This window comes from Eschrichtius robustus, chromosome 13, assembly GCF_028021215.1.
Source record: "Eschrichtius robustus isolate mEscRob2 chromosome 13, mEscRob2.pri, whole genome shotgun sequence".
NCBI lineage: Eukaryota > Metazoa > Chordata > Mammalia > Artiodactyla > Eschrichtiidae > Eschrichtius > Eschrichtius robustus.
Window position 1 is genome coordinate 38,142,034 of NC_090836.1, and position 17,874 is coordinate 38,159,907.

The following is a 17,874-nucleotide window of genomic DNA, read 5'->3' on the forward strand; positions in this document are numbered from 1 at the left end:
AGTACTACCACTCGATCTTAAGTTTGTATCAGTTAACTAGAGGTTTCTCACAAAGCGGAGAAAGAGAGTTTTTTGTTTTGTTTTGTTTTGTTTTTAAAGGAGTTCTTGCCTTCAGGGGCTCTAGATCTGGCACAGGCCTCGCTGTTGGGACTGTGTGTGCAAAGCTCTCGTCCTCTGGGGAGCAGGTTCCTGAACTACAGTGTCTTGGCATCGTGCACCGTAAGCTCGCTCTTCACGCTGCTTGTAATAGCAAATGGGAACTTGTTTTGCAGTAAAATAGCACTGTGTGTCTGAAACTCCCCCTTTATTCATTGATACCCTTGCTACCAGTTTCTGCTGTCAATAACTCTGGAAACCAGTCTTTACTGAGCACATCCAGGTACACTGACCAGTCCAATTCCTGTTTCACTCTGGAGCCTCAGTAACACAACCTATATGGATACATCTTGTAGGGCTAGGAATATTCTGTTGGTTGTTTCTGTTAAGAAGGGAACTAAGTGCTCTCACTAAATTAGACTCATTAAAGATTAGCCATGGTTCCTACCCTCAAGGAATTAAAAATCTTATTAGATGCTACTGTGATTTTATTAATGCCTTGTTTAAAGAAAATTAAGCACATAGGATGCCTGGTGGAGAATGTCCTTACTAAATAGATTTTATATTAGGCTTATTTGAAGAGGGTGATGGGAAGAAGTGTGTCTCTAATTCCTATACCATGTTATTGCACCAGATGTGTAAGGAAAGCATGCCAGGATCCACCTAGATTTACTGATTTTTGCCCCCTGCTGCAAATGGCTTGTCTACCAACTTAGCAATGGAAAAATCTTTTTTTTCGAAGTATGTATAGTCCCCACTCCAGTAATCAGCAGAGCACAATTATATTATTGATAGCGGCAAAAAAAACACACACAAAAAACACCTCATTATGTGCTTTCCCTCTTCTCACACACTCTTTATGGATTGTCCCCTCAATTCAGCCAAGAGTAAGGAAACTAGGCAGGTCTCTGGACTGAAAAGGGATTGCACATGAGACTCTATCCACAATGCCATTTTATTTCAAAGTGTGGGACTCCTGTGGTGTACTAGCAGATTACCTACTGTGAAAATCACTTGGATATAATGGAAAGACATAGTATTCAATGACTTCCCTATTATATTCAATGAGATTTTCAGCGAAGCAAAATTGTGAATGCTCGCCAATATTCCTGCATCTTAAAGTAACAGAGCAGTTTTGTGTTTTTTCTGACTTCTGCCGTTACAGCCCCAAAGTAGAATTGACACAGGTATTTCACGTTTGAGTATGATATTGGTACAGACTCATGGAGCTGACCTTTTTCTGTTTTGTTATTTTCTAACTGCTTTTTTTTTTTTTAATAGCTTTATTTATTTATTTATTTAGGGTGCTTTTGGTCTTTGTTGCTGTGCGCGGGCTTTCTCCAGTCGCGGTGAGCGGGCTTCTCACTGTGGTGGCTTCTCTTGTTGCGGAGCAGGGCCTCTAGCTGCATGGGCTTCAGTAGTTGTGGCACACGGGCTCAGTAGTTGTGGCACGCGGGCTTAGTTGCTCCACGGCATGTGGGATCTTCCCGGACCAGGGCTCAAACCCGTGTCCCCTGCACTCGCAGGTGGATTCTTAACCACTGCGCCGCCAGGGAAGCCCCGATGCTGAAATTGTTAATCACAGTTTCCTTATTTGTGTGGTTGATATCAGATCTCTATATCCTGGCTATTATCTTTCTCTAATTGTGTGTTCATATCATATTCAGGGAGGAATCTGTGATTTTCTTGTGCTCGATAAATGTTCACACATCTGATGATCATTGCCTGCCACATCTTTGTGTAGCACATACACAGCTGCTTGGGTTTTCTCGTCAGCATCACTGTAGCCCATGTACTCCCAGTTTCGTACACGTATTTTCCGAACTGTCTCCATTGTAAACAAACAGGAGGTATAGAAGCTGCCTTGAGAATAGGGTACTCAGGGGACTCAGGCCTGATATTTAAGGGAAGCCTCTTTTGTAGGCAGAAAGTTACAGCATTGGTCAGAATGGGTGGCTGCAGTTAGGGAGGAGGCAGATTGGGCACATGCCAGGACAAAGTCAGCCAAGTTGATCCAAACCAAAATCTTAAATTAGAAACAGGGACAACAGTACAAAACTGGGAGCAAAAAGAGCCCCAAAAATAAAAAATAAAAAATAAATTAAGTATGTATATGCCAAAAAAAAAAAAAAAAAAAGACCCCAAAGGCAAAGCAAAATTGGAAACAGAAAAGAGAGAGAAGAATAAAAGGAACTGGATAATCAGTCTTCTGTTCTTCTCCGGGTGACATTTCGGAAGGTCCAGCCGCAGTTTGCTGAGTTGAACTGGAATAAAGCAAGTCATAGACCATGTTTACTCAGGCCTTATCCTCAAATAGTTCAGATTTTAGAAGGATCAAGAGCCCAGTGTTTTTGTACAACAGAATGTATTTATATAGTTTGGCCAAGAGGGAGGACAAAATCCTTATCATTATTAGTCTGTTTCCTTCAGAATTTGTTTTTCTTTCGTTTGAAACAAGGCCTGAGAGCAGTGCTTGTTATGGCATGATAAGTACATTAAAGGTTTCCTTCCCAGTTCAGGTGTCTGTAGTGTGACTAGTCAGACAAAGTATTGCCGTGTAGTCTACATAAATCACGGGTCAAGAAATGCTGTTGTGAATCCCTCATGTGCCTGCAGACAGCGGCCACCGTGCAGGGCAGAGTTTGTCCCGTGATCACATGTTGCCCCTCCCCACTGTCTGCTCCGCGCTGTGGGCCGAAGTGGGTGAGTTTAGCCAAACCATGCTGACATGTTAAAAGGTGAATGAAGACGTGAACATAGGTGCATGTGTTCTTGCCACCCCTAAGCTTGTGAGGAGCTGGGAACATGCTAAAACTAGACATAGACCCACTCCGAGGTGAGGTGCATGTGTGGGTGAGGGTCAAGGTGAAAGGGACCTGCCTAAGGGCTGACCTTACAGAGAGTCCCTTGGTTATCTCACTATGGTGGGAAACCATCTCTGTCGTGGTTCAGTTTTTTGTTTAAGCACAATGAAAATCTGTTCTATAACCTGCTTTGTTAACTTAATGTTTTATCCTGAACATTTTCCCATGCCGTTTTTCCCCCAGTTTTGTTGAGATATAATTGACATGTAGCACAGTGTAAGTTTAAGGTGTACAGCGCCAAGCTGGTTTTTTCCTCTGACATTGATATCGTCTCTGACATTTTCTGTTCCCTTGTGCCAATGAACTGTAATTCATTACATTAGAATTTTCAAAGCAGTTAGTTCAAGAGGGAACTTGTCGAGGAAACGGTGGCATGGTCGGATGCTCTGGGACCATGTAATTGGTGACCATCATTTTGGGACACGGACCCTGAAAGTAGATGGGGTGTGTGATGACAGGTATCAGACTCTGAGAAAAGGGATTGACCAAAGTGAGGCTGGGAACTGAGTACCAGGGACCCTGATAAACTTGTAGGAGTTCAGACTAGAAGTAGAGACTGCAGCACTAGGCAAGCTGGTTAGAACCAAGGCAGCACAGATGTAGGGCATCCCAGGCTCCCACTGGTGCTCCCAATCCCAGATGTAGTGAAGAGCAAAGGTGCTCGGGCTTCCCTGGTGGCTCAGTGGTTGGGAGTCTGCCTGCTAATGCAGGGGACACGGGTTCGAGCCCTGGTCTGAGAGGATCCCACATGCCGCGGAGCAACTAGGCGCATGAGCCACAACTACTGAGCCTGCGCGTCTGGAGCCTGTGCTGCGCAACAAGAGAGGCCACGATAGTGAGAGGCCCGCGCACCGCGATGAAGAGTGGCCTCCACTCGCCGCAACTAGAGAAACCCCTTGCACAGAAACGAAGACCCAACACAGCCAAAAATAAATAAATAAATAAATAAATTTTTTAAAAAAAAAAGAAAAACTCATAGCTAACATCTTAAAAAAAAAAAAAGAGCAAAGGTGATCTAGGTGTCACTGCAGGGGCCCAGCAGGCATGACTGCCCCAGCAGACCCCAGGTTGATCCCAAGCCCCAGGGAGTAGAAAAAAACCTGGGGATTGAGGGGTTAGTAGGGGGAAATGTTGGGTAGTGGTCAAGGCTCTTTATAGAAACCCTGCCTCTGTTGGCACTGACCCAGGAACTCACATGGGTCTGATTGCCTGAGTATACATGGGGTGAAGGATGGGGTATGGGGAGGAACTCTGATCTAGCAACAGTGAATCTGCTTGCAGCAAGCTGGGTAGAAACCAGGCTGCAGTCAACATGAGAACACGTGGAAGGAAAGAGAAGGCTAAGGAATTACATTTTATGATCTAAGTCTCGATAATAACACCCTCTCTTTCGGCCTTTCCAGAACTTGAGGTTTATTTATGACTCCCCGGGCTTTTTAGAGGCGGGAGGATTCTTACAGCCTCTTGTCTCATGCCAGTTGATGATGTTTCCCTTTGTTTACCTTCTACCAAATTTGGTGTAAGTAATAAGATAGAGTTTGGGCTGGCAAAAGAATATTAGGATTACAACAGGGTAAACCAGGGAAGATGATGAGAAACCTCAGGGTTTAGAAAAGGAAAAGAGACTCGGGAAGATGAGGACTAAAGTGGAGCAAATATGTTCCCTTCGTTCAGCACTCGTGGTTATGCGGAGAGAAGGAGATTGGAAGAGTTCTTATGCCATTTGGAATTTTGTGTAACTGGCTCCCTTTTTGAGAGAAGATACTACTTAATAGAAAATACAATTGATTTCCTGAAATTCAAATTTGATTGTCTTTAGATGAAAATAGATGTGACCTTGAAGAAATAGTTAAAATCTTAATTCAGTCAACAAATATTTATTTGATGTCTACTATTTTAAGCACTATAGAGGACAAACAGAAAACATCCCTGTGCATGTGGAGCTTACATTTTAGTAGGGGAGACATAAAACACAAAATAAATAAAACACAACATGTCAGATGATGGTAAATCCTTCAGAGAAAAATAAAGGAAGGATTATATGTGTGTGTTGCAGAGGGAGTTGGTTACAGTTTTCAACAAGGTATACAGGGCACACATCTCACTGAGAAGGTGATCAGTGGAAAGACCTGAAGCAAGGATGCTGGAGCAAACTCTTTGGAAATCTAGATGAAGAGCATTCCAGGCAGAGGAAACAACAGGAACAAAGGTCTTGAGGTGGGAGTTTGTGGAAGGTTTGGGGACAGGAGGCCAATGTGACTGGAGTAGAATGAAGGGTGGTGAGAATAGTAGCTACTGGGGACTTTATAGGCGATTGTAAACACTTTGGTTTTACTCTGAGTGAGTTGGGAAGTTATTTGAGGGTGTTGTCTGAAAAAAATGCACAACCTAAAAGTTGAGAGTTATGTTTTATTTGGTGGACTTTCTTAGGACTTCAAGCCCCGGAGACAGCATCTCAAATAACTCTGAGAGACTGCTCCGAAGAAGCAAGGAGGGAAACCAGGATATATAGAAGCTTTTGCAACAAAAGACCAAGTAGTCAGAACATCAAAGGATTACTGTTAAGAAAAGAAAACCAGGTATCTCAAGTTAAGGAATTTAGTGCTTTTCTCTGTATGGGAAGATGCAAGAGTCTGGGCTCACTGAAATCACTCCTTTGATATGCACCTTAGCTACCTGGGGGCCAGTCTCCTCAGGTGCATCGTATGGCGGTGGCTGCAGCGGCTGACTGCTAGATGAGCTTGGCAGTGGGCAGCCTGTTTGTCTCCATCCTGAGCTCCCTCAGCGCTCACCGTCCAGGCGGCTGCGATGTGAAGCAACAACCTTTGTGTACTGATATGGCAGGCAGTATTTTAGTTTTCAGGGGTAACCCTTGGGAAGATAAACTGGGGGGTTTTGAGCAGAAGGGTGACTTTACCTGACCTCACCTGGTTTTATCAGGATCACTGGCTATTGCGAGAACACTGTGGTGGAACAGAGTAGAAGCAGGAAGGTCGATTGGGCTTTTCAGGAATCCAAGCGAGAGATGGTGGTGGCTTGGTCCTGAGTGTTAACTATGGCAGCAGTGAGATATACTCAAATTCTCGGTATGTTTTGAAGGTAGAACCAACGGATTTTTTGACAGATCAGATGTGAGGTGTGCGAGAAACAGCAATCAAGGATGACTCCAAGATTTTTGACCTGGAAGACTATGGAAGGAACAGCTGGAAGGGAGAATATTCAGAGGAAAATCAAAATTCTGTTCTGGGTATGTCAAGCTTGAGACATCCAGTCCAAGTTCAAGAGAAGGATCTAGCTAGAGATCTGGGAGTTGTCAGCACACGAACAGTATTTAAAACTATGGGCCTGGAGGAGAGCAGCAAGGGAGGGAGTGAGATGAATCAGGAAGAAATCCTGGCCTGAGCCCTGGTGGGTTCATGTGTTTACAGGTCAGGGAGAGAGGAGGAAGCATCAGCAGAGGAGACTAAGAAGGAGGAACCAGTGAGGTGGCGGAAAACAAGGAGAGTACTGGAAGCCAAAGGAAGAAAGTATAAAGTAGGAAGGAATGCCCAAATGATGCTGATGGGGATGGGAGGTTGGATTTAGCAATATGGCAGAGACCTTGACAAGAGAGGTCTCAGCTGAGTGCTGGGACCCAAAACCTCATTAAAAAAGAATTCAAAATGGAATGGGAGAAGAGGAATTGGATACTGACATTTAGATAACACTTTCAAAAATTCTTGCTGAACAAGAATACAGAGAAAGGGGGTATTATGTGCAAGGGTGTTAGGTTGAAAAGAGTTTTAAAACTTATCTAGTTAGTTTTAAGATGGCAGGAATGGTTGTTTGTAAAGTGATGGAAATAATCCAGTCGAGAGAGAAACTTTGAAGATGCAGGAGTGAGAGGGAAGAATTTCTGGAATGATGACCTTGAGAGGGCAAGAAGGGGATGGAATCTCCTCCTTATGGGAGGAGAAGTGGGCATCTACCTAGAGCTGTAGAGACAGTTCATTCTTAGAAGTAGGAGGGAAGCCAGTGTATTAGGACCCAGGTGGGATTAGATCAATAGATCTGCTAGTAGGAGCTTGTTGAAGTTTTTTCTTGATTGCTTCTCATTTATCAATGAAATGGGAAACAAGCCATTAGCTAAGATTGAGGAAGGAAGAGAGATGAAGAGATCTGAAGAGAGAGAAGGTATGAGACAGTCATCTGAGAGTGAATGCACTGGGTAATGGAACATGATTGCCTGGCAGCCCTAAGAGGCCACTTGAGGTTAGTTGCTTTTCCCATTTAAGTCCAGCTTGGGGGAGTAGGTGTGGAGCAGGCAGACTTTGATTTCCCTGTTTTGGGGTTTCTCCAGGTCAGTTCAGCAAAGCAAGACAAGGGTAAGAGAGTTGCAGGGTGTTTGCAAGAGTAGAGGACCACAGACATGAGGAAGGTTGGGCAATAGGATCAATAGATTTCTACCCTAGTGGGGTTTGGTAATTTTTGGAGTTTGGGGTATTGAAAAGCATGAGCTGGATGTATAGGGGGTGGTAGTTGGAGCGTCAGATGTTTATAACTGAGGGAGGGGTAGTAAGTGGTACAGACCAGGTCTGGGCTGTGAGCAGTGGAATTCGGGGCTGAGGCAGGGTGGATTTGCACAGACAGGGTGTGGGAAGGATTATATATGTGGATAAGGAAAGCCCCAAGGATTATGTCAGGAGTAGTGTGTTGGAGAAGTAACAGCGAACCAAGGCTTAAATCTCCAAGGAATAAGGGGCAATGACTCAAGAATCAATAGATGGCTGCAGAAGGAGAACACCAGCGAGGTAGGAGGACAATCTGGAGAGTGACAGGATAGAAGCTGAGAAGCAGATGAAGTGATGAGTAGTTTCAGGTGTTGCGTAGGGATCATCATCTCAGGATTTCTCAAGCTCGGCACCACTGACGTTTTGGCCTGGATTTCTCTTTGTTGTTGGGGGCTGTCCTGTGCATTGTAGGATATTTACCAGCATCCCTGGCCTCTACCCACGAGATGCAAAGGACCCTCTCCCCAGCTGTGGTCACCAAATATCTCCAGACATCACCAAAATTGTCCCCATTTGACAAGCACTGAGTGAGATGAATAAAGGAAAGGCATTGAGGTCACTGGTGTCCTCTGAGAGGGCTGCTCCTCAGGAGTGTTGAGGATGCTACTTTAAGCCAGATTAGAGTGGACTATGGAATGAGAAGGAGAAAAGGAAGTAGAAAATGCCGACCTCTCTATCAAGGAAGGAGTTTGAAGGGCTAGTGGATGAGGGGACACTGGAGGAGAATATGAGGGCCAGGGATGATTACCTTCTGTCAAGTGGGGAGACTTGCACACATTTACATGTTGGTAGGAAGGATCCATGTGAGAGGAACAGGTGACTCTAGAGCAGCGGTCCCCAACCTTTTCGGCCCCAGGGACCGGTTTCTTGGAAGACCATTTTTCCACGGACGGGGTGGGGGGGGGGGGCGATGGTTCAGGCGGAAACGTGAGCGACGGGAAGCGGCAGATGAAGCTTCCCCGGCTCACCCGCTGCTCACCTCCTGCCGTGCGGCCCGGTTCCTAATGGGCCGCGGACTGGTACCGGTCCATGGCCCGGGGGTCGGGGACCCCTGCTCCAGAGGAAAGGGCTGCCTTGAAAAAGGCTGTGGAATGGTTTGTAGATGTGGAGGAGTCCTCGTTAGGTAGGAGGAGCAGTGTCTCAGGCGGGCACAGGTGCGGAGGGCGGATGCTCTTGGTTTATGGACTTGATGGAGAGAAGCTGAGGGAGTTCCCGTCTGACAGCTCCAGTTCTCAGCTGCTGAGAGTGAAGAGAACACTGAGCACGACCAGGTCAGGGACCTGGTCAGCGGGGACCAAGCTGACCTGGAGAAACCTAGAAAAAGTGCTAGGCTTTCTGGGCAGTGGTGAGGGCCCGTGTGGGGCTCTGAGGAGCCTGAATTTGCAGTGACACCAAGCTGCCCTGCTGTGGCTTTCTCCAGCATCACTCAGACACCGAGAAAGGGCATAGCGGGCTGCAGCCAGAGTCGGGGCTTTGCTCGACGGGCATGATGGAAAGAGTTCTGGCAAGAGTGTTACTGAAAGGATGAACTGGGAAGTGTAACCATAAAAAAGAAGGGGAGGGAAGAAAAAGAGGATCTGCAGATTGATTAGAAAAAGTCATGGGGCCTCTGAGGTTACTGTAAAATGAGAAGATGATGGTGTCTTCAGAAAGAGGGATTCTTGAGTAAGTGACTTTGAAATGGAAGATTTTCAAGTGATAACAAGGTCCAGGACGGGACCATGGCAGTTAATGCATGAAAGGGAGACCGTTGGAGATAAGGGGTCAATTTACTGAGGGACCAAGGTGCACTGGTCATGTCTGTGGATGCAGATGTGCTTCTTGTCTGATGGAGGACTCGGAACAGAGAGGGAAATGTGAGCCAGGGCCAGGAGCAACAGCTGGGAAATAGGAGATGCTAGGCTCTGGGAAACTCTAGGGGTCTATTCTACTTGCATGGACCTACAAGGAACTGTTTTTTTTGCCTCCAAGAACACTGGAGAGTAATACTCTGGAAGTGGCACATAGAACCAGGAGGACATCAATCTTACTTCTTTTCCCTGACCTGGGAATGGTCTGAGAGAAAAATCAGAGCCAACTGCCTATGGGTCTGCAGATTTTTGTTTTCATGTTTTGATTCAAAGTGGTTGGTCAAGTTTTCTTTCAAAATAGGCTCAAGGATCCATTTTCATCTTTGTTTTTTCCCCCCTACAAATCCAGACTTCACTTTGGTTACTTCTGGTCTAAACGTCCGTGAGGCAACTGAATTGGTGCTGGGGCTATTGAGAGAGAATAAGGTTTATTTTATGGTCAGTCCAAGGTCTTCCTTGCGAATCCCGAGAAACCCAACTTAAGTCCCAAAGTCTGCCTCAGACTCCAACGATCTTCAGGATCCAGAAGACTGGGGATAAAGCAGGACTCTTCCGTGCAAGTATTTCTATACTTGGACTTACACTCTTGTGCCTTCTATAAACAGAGAAATAGGGTGGCTTTGCCTTGTAACTTTATGGCGCTAACTTCACTAAACTAAAACGGAAAAGAAACACAACTAAAAAAGGAAACATTTCTCCAAAGAAGACATAAAGATGGCCAAAAAGCACATGAAAAGATGTTCAGCATCACTAATTATCAGAGAAATGCAAATCAAAACTACAGTGTGGTATCACCTCACACGGGTCAGAATGGGCATCATCAGAAAATCTACAAACAATAAATGCTGGAGAGGGTGTGGAGAAAAGGGAACCCGCCTACACTGTGGGAATGTAAATTGGTATAACCATTATGGAGAACAGTATGGAGGTTCCTTAAAAAGCTAAACATAGAACTACCATATGATCCTGCAATCCCACTCCTGGACATATATCTGGAGAAAACCATAATTTGAAAAGATACCTGTACCCCAATGTTCATTGCAGCACTATTTACAATAGCCAGGTCATGGAAACAACCTAAATGTCCATTGACAGAAGAATGAATAAAGAAGATGTGGTACATATATACAGTGGACTATTACTCAGCTGTAAAAAAAGAATGAAATAATGCTATTTGCAGCAACATGGATGGACCTCGAGATTATCATACTAAGTGAAGTAAGTCAGTCAGAGAAAGACAAATATCATATGATATCACTTATGTGTGGAATCTAATAAAAGTGATACATATGAACTTATTTACAAAACAGACACAGACTCACAGATTTTGAAAACAAATTTATGGTTACCAAAGGGAAAGGGGCGGGGGAGAGTGACAAATTAGGAGATTGGGATTAACATATACACACTATTATACATAAAATAGATAACTAATAAGGACCTACTGTATAGCACAGGGAACTCTGCTCACTATTCTGTAATTATATGGGAAAAGAAACTGAAAAATTATGTATAACTGATTCGCTTTGCTGTACACCTGAAACTAACACAACACTGTACATCAATGATGCTCTAATAAAAATTTTTTTTAAAGGTTTGGGGGGGGGAACCAAACAAAAGAACATTAATTTAGCAAAAGGAGGCTCAGAAAGGGAAATGATATCAAAGATAAACTGGATAGTAAGCTTTGCTAAATTGGCCCATTTTTTGTGGTAAGAATTAAGAGGGCATTTCAGTGTTGAAAGCTTTTTGTGCATTCAAGAGAAAAAGGTGATGGTGCTTTGCCTGAATATGGGGAAGGGGGACCTACTCATCTGTTTTATGTGGCTGATTCAGAAGCTACATTTGTGGATTTGTTAGGATTGGAGGGTAGGAGCAAAAATAGGCAGTCCAAGACGCAAAGATCTCAGAACTTTCTTTCCGAGTCACTTTTTTGGAATGCAGGATGTATTTTCCCAGAGAAACAGTCATAAATGGTGAGTAGGCTTCTAGGCCCAGCCAGGCCAGACTAGCTAAAGCCAGTTGAACGCAGAGTGCTAACAAATTATCTTTCTGTGCATTAGCACTAATCCTTTGGAACACTCCAGTCTTATTTTTTTTTCCATTATTACTAAAAAAGTGTGAATAAAACTAAAGTGCAGAGTGAGTGAGTGAGTTGAGGCTTGTGAACAAATGCTTAGCGTCATAAGTGAAAGAGAAAAGGATTGATTCTGAGTTATGTTAGGCCTTAAAGGAGCAGTGATAGGTCCCAAACCTGAGGAAAACAATTTAATGGTACAAGATGACAGAGAAGAAAAGAGCTTATCAGCTTCTATATTACGACTTTTGTCTTTTCTGCTAATGAAGGTGATCTTTAGATTGAAATGGTTCAAGTCCTGGTAAGGGGCTATAGAGGTCCATGCTGCACGAGACAGTTTTGGAAAGGAATACGATTATTCCAAAGGAATTTAAATTTCCTGACTAGAAAAATTATGTATCCAGTAGGGTATTAAAAGAGCTTATAAATTTGCTCAGGGGACCACAGTTAGTAATCTTGAGGTGATGTGGGGACCAGGACAGGTGCCAGAAGAGTAGCAGGAGGGACAAATGTGACAGTTTTCAAAAGGGGTGGGGTTAGAGTGGAAGCCGGGCATAGACTGAATTCTGATAAATGGAGACATTGAAGCTGGAGCATTAATCTCCAAGGATATTACAGCTGAGATTTTTTTTTTAAGCAGATGGGTTGTGAAATGTTAAAAAAAAAAAGAAAAGGTCATCAGGAACCAACATAAATTCAGTAAAAATAACTCATGTCAACCTGAGAGCACGTTACCTTTTTTTTTTTTTTAATGGGCATGATGATTAGGCTTGTAGAACAGGAGAAAGCCACAGACATTTTGTTTTGAGTTTAGCAAGATGTGTGGGAAAAAATCACATTTAAGTACAGAATGAAGAAATGTGGGCCTAGTGAGAGTGTGCTTATCTGGGTAACTGATCTTACCAAGACTCTGGAATAATGGGTGGAAATGAATTTCTAGAGGAGACAAAAATCAATATGAATTAAAGTCAGCTCCTGCTCCTAATTCATAAAGATCATCCGCCTAAGGAAAGACCGTGAGAGCTGAGGCTAATGACTGATCACATGAAGAGGTTAGGTATTTGGTTAATTAAACTCAGTATGAATCGAGCATGTAATAACAATGTCTGAAAGTTTATGCAAATCTGGGTTGCATTCGTACCTATGTGTTCAGAACCAAGGCAGTACTAGGCTTCTCCTGTTCAAAATTGGTAAAGCCACCTGCCAGTCTGGGTGCTTCATTTTAAGGGGAAGCATACTGAGAGGAGAAAGGTGAGCATGGTGGTGGATCCTGACACAGGCAAGAACATGACAACAACTTTAAATATTCGACAATGGTAATAGGTGGATGAAGGTGCAAAATATGGTATTAAGACTCATGGATACAAGGTATATATAGGCAGACAGATTTCATTTCAGTGGAAAGACATTCTCATAATTAAACTACCTTAGTTCCTTGGAGTAGTTCACATACAGACACACTGGATAACAGTCTAGGCAGGAGATGATGAATGGTTGAACAAGCCAGTGGGGAGGAGAGGAAGGGCATGCATGTTTCATGTGCAGCAGGACCGAATGTAGTTCAGTCGTAGGAGTTGATGGAAAGCGGGGAAGGGAGGGAAAGAGAGGATGTTTCCGGGAACGTACTACTTCAGTCAGTTGTATGTGGCTCTCAGATGACTTTGAGTTGCTTTCATTTTATTTTATATTTCCCTCATTCAACCTGTTATCATCAGCAGCCAAATTATGTAATTGATTAAAACCCTTTCCTCCACGTAACGGTGTTCATTCTACCTGGTTTTATTCCCCTATTTTCAGAAACCCTTAACTGTAAAATGCTTTGTGAATTCCTGCCCCACAGTGCATCCCATTTGAAATTCAGCGAGCTATCTGTTATCTGGGGAATGTCAAAGTTAATTTGACAAAAACATGCATGAGGAAAGCAGGGAGCTCTGGGCATTCTGAGGGCATTCTGAACAAAGATGTGATATCAGTATTTACTGTAGAACTCATTTGATTATAAGTCATCTAGAAGCATATCACAGTTATGGCCAAAAAAGCCCACAGAAGCAAAAGAATTGAGTTAAAGCTGAGAGTCTGCTGGTAAGTGACCTGACCATGCCATGACCTAAAAGCAGCGTTAATAAAAAGTTGAAATAAAAATTTAAAGAGAAACACAGAACTTGGTGGAAATGTATACACAATATGAATTCACAGTATTCCTAGAAAATTGAAAAGGGGGAGCCCAGTGAGATTTCAACTGCAGCTGTTCCTCCCAACTCTTCATTAATTTGGAAGGCTTAGGGGTTTTGGAAAGATGATTTAAAATTCTTTTATTCCTGAAGTCCCAATAGTTAACTGTAGTTTTCCTTATTTCAACAATAATAATAAAAAGTACATTTTTACTATAAGTTTCAAATGTATTCCTTAAGTCTGTCTCTGGTTAAAACAAAAACAAAAACAAAAACAAAAAATTATAAATGTGCTTTTACCCTGAAAACCCTAATGGCTCCTTCAAAGAGAAAGTGCATTTATGGTTCCTTCTCCCAAGTCACTTTTCGAAATGTAGATTAATGTGATCTGACAGATCGTAATAACTACCAAAGAGCATTTTCATTAATTATAATGGGCAAACCAATACTGCGGATCTTTACGATGTTAGTATGAATTAGAATATATCAAGTCAGGGCCATACTTGTAGCTGGAGCAAAATTTGACTGCAAAGTCCAAATCCCTTAGAATAAAAACACGTAATGAAAATTTTGACAGATCATTTAGTGATGCTAATGGTATCACCACCCTTTCATGCACTTTCATTAGCCTTAAGTGTTTTTAAAAAGTAAACTGTCTTGTGAAAGAGGAAGAAGAGAGGCGAACGAGAGGAGGCACTTCTGTGACTTGGAAAAGCGTTTTTACTCTAAAAAAAAAAAAAAATTTCTTTTTTGTGAGGGAAAGTTCTTCTAAAAGTGCCCCCAGGAAGCTGAGCATGGATAGAATTCCAGGGGATCAGAGCCCTCTGTCCCTACTCGACTCTGTTCTCAATCCCTTGGGAAAAAAGTCGATGTTCCTTTTAGGACCTCAGTGTTCTCATGAATAAAAAGCAGAAAAATCAGCAGTAGATTTCCTCACAGGAGTGTTGTTCAGTGACTACACAGAGATTGAAAAACACTTTAGCTGTCTGAAAAGCGTGTTCATAGAATAATAATACAGTGAGAATTCTTACCTAACATTTATGGATTGGCTTATAGTTGGCAAAGCACATTGCAGGCACAGGGCTAGCTAGCCATGAAATGGCCACAACCCCACATTGTTCAGCCCAGCCAAACCCTTCTTGTTCCCTTGCACATGAAATCAGACTGTGTTTGCATCAGGAATTAGTTCTGCTCTCCTTAGAAGAGCGCACAGGAGCATTTGTGACTTATGCTCCTGAGACAGTAGTTACAGGCACTTCGGTACCTATCAAATTATCAATGGGTTGAGAATTAATCATACCCGGCATTATTACAAAATATCAATGGTACAATCTGTTAATAAATATGTAGAGCAGTTACTAACCCTTGCTGATAGAATTTCCAATTGAACTAGAAATAAGAGCTATTTATGTGCTATTTTGAATAAACCACTATCAGCTTCACTAAATTTTGCAGTAAAATTTTTATTTATTCCATCACGTAATAGTCATTAATCAGTGTGCTGCAATGACTAATACCAAGCAGCATATCTCAGTGTTTACCCTCAAGACCAAGAGTGGGTATTACTGATGCCTCTGTCCCCTGCACATTGTATTGTTATCTGACAGATGTTAGTCATGCAACTGATGCTGGTTGGTTGGTTGGTTGGTTGGTTGAAAGAATGTAAGACAGTGTGCTGTGTTTGATGATTTCCAGTGGCACTTACAGCAGAGATGCCAGAGGAGTTCAGTTTGGACTGTAGTTCTCAACCCGGCTGTGCATTAGAATTATCGGAGAAACTCTTTTAAAACATGAAGGCCCAAGCTCCACCTTCATGTACTAATCTTGCTCTTGCATATGTTTATATAAAGAACCTGAATATGTTTATAAAAGTTTACAAAGGTGACTCAAATGTGCAGCCAGGTCAAAAATCATTGTCTTTGAAAAATCAGGTTTGTATTTTTGAAGAAGGTGGTATATATTGCAACCGTGAAGAGTACATTTCATTAAGTACTGAAATCTGTACCAATCGAGGTTTTACCAGAAAACAGAACCTGTAGGATCATGCACATAAACACATATGTGTACACATGTGTATATATGTATGTGTATAAATATATCTATACATGTGTGTACACATATGTACACATGTATATATCTATATTAATATACACATGCAGAGAAATATTTATTAAAGAGATTTATCTCGAGGAACCTGCTTCCACAACTGTGGATTCTAATCTGTGGGGCACAGTGGCAGGAAGGGCAGGCTGGAAGCTCTTGGGCAGGGGTTGACACTGCAGTCCAGAGGTGGAATTTCTTTTTCTCAGAGAAGCCTTAGTTTTTCTCTTAAGGCCAGTCAACTGATCGGATGAGCCCCACTCAGATCATTTCTTTTAGTTAAAGTCATCTGATTGCAGATGTTAACCACATCTACAAAATACGTTCATAGCAACTCTTAGATTCGTGTTTCATTGCATAACCGGGAGTTAAAGCCCAGGCAAACCGATTCATAAACCTAACCATCCCGGTGGATACACTACAGGAAGGTATCCTAATAGCATGACCTATGCCAGTAAATGAAAGTGGAAAAGAGTGAGGTGTGCCCAGTTTGTATCGAGCACAGAGTTGATCTAGGGGAGTGGGAGGAGATGAAGTTAAAAAAACAGTTTAGGGTGGAATGTAGCATTCTCCAACTAAGGGTTTGGACTTTTGAACTGAAAAGACAAAGCAAATCTGTAGCGGCCGCACCTTCTCTGACCATGTTTTCATCTGTTCTGTGCCTCTGCTGTCCACTGAGCTACACGTGGTTGTGGAGGCACTTGAAACGTGGCTAGTGAGACAGAAGAACTGCATTTGTAATTCTATTTCATTTTAATTCATGTAAATTAAATAGCCCCATGCGGCTAGTAGCTACTATATTGGACAGTGCAGCCAGAGAGAGATCAGCCTGGCAGGAGGATCCAGGAGGCATCCGAAGGAGAAACAACGCAAGCTGTCTAGTTAGTAACCTACTCTGGTAGTCCTGTTGCAGGGTGGGTGGAGGCTGGGAAAGTGGGAAGGGAGAGAGAAAGACAGAAGTGAGGGAGGAGGAGATCGAAGTTTACCCTGTGGTTGGCCACTTCACCATCTTTCCAGCCACTTTTCTGTCTACCTTCCTGCTGTCCCTTCCTCTTACACCCAAGCCCCTCCTATCTGTCACATGTCCTCAGAGCTCGCCCCAGCTTCTCTCTGCTCACCAGCTCTTCTCACACTCACTTCCTCAGCTTCAATTACAAGCTCTGTGTTAACCGCTCCCAAGTTTATACGTGTAGCCTTAGATCTCTCCTCTCAACCCCAGCCCCCTAGTATCGACACTTGGAAATCTAACAGATTCTTCGTCTTCCCCTCCTAATCATATTTCTCTTCCAGTTTTCTGAATTTTGGTAAATATAATCTCCATCCTCTCAGGGGCACAAGCCGGAAACCTGAGAATCCTCCCGAACCCTTATTTCCGACCTGATTCAGCCTGTCCCTTTCTCCTCATGTCTGTTGCTCCCCCCTGAGAATAGGCCGCCACCTTTCTTCCCTGGACTCTCCCATCTCCCCATTCCCACTTGTGCCACCCATGATCTACTCTCTGAGCAGTTCCTTTAAAAACAGAAATCACACCAATTCGTTTCTTCTGTGATGTGTAATGGAATTTCCCCCCTGTTGCTTTAGCTATCATATTACTAAATGTCATAGGATAAAGGGTTAATTAATTTCAGTTGATTTATTTAATAATATTTATCTAGTTAATATTTCTATAACCCTGTTAAGTAGGTACAATTGAGAAATTTCATTGAAATATCCCTTGGGGCATATAGTCTAGTGAGACAGACATTAATCAAATAATTACATAAATAATTAGACAATTAAAACTGTGAGAGGTGACATTTAAAGACGAGTATGAGCTGCTCTGAGGGAATGTGAGAGGGAGACCTAAGCTACCAGCAAGGTCAGGAGATCATAAAGAGGTCACGCCTCTTTGTGGCGTGAGCCATGGAAAAAGGAGAGAGGGAGATTCTAGGAAGTGGGAACTACAGGTGCAGAGATCGGGGGAAAATACTTTACTTTGATGGAATAGCCATTCAAATGTTAATGGAATATAGTAACAGACAACCGCATTGGGGTGGAGTGTGGTCTTAAATTTTCCAGACCATGTGAAACAGCCTTTGGAAACTGACAAGACTGAACCTTTGTAGAACTTGAATAAAATGGTTCTGTTAAACCCTCTGACTTGAATATGTTATCTCAAGTCAGTTC

At 42.9% G+C, this 17,874-nt stretch overlaps 1 protein-coding gene across 2 annotated transcripts in view; it reads left to right on the top strand.

Annotated features, from left to right (window-relative positions):
- Positions 1–17,874, top strand: part of ANO6 (anoctamin 6) — a 214,471-nt gene that overhangs the window by 89,419 nt on the left and 107,178 nt on the right. The window lies entirely within an intron of this gene.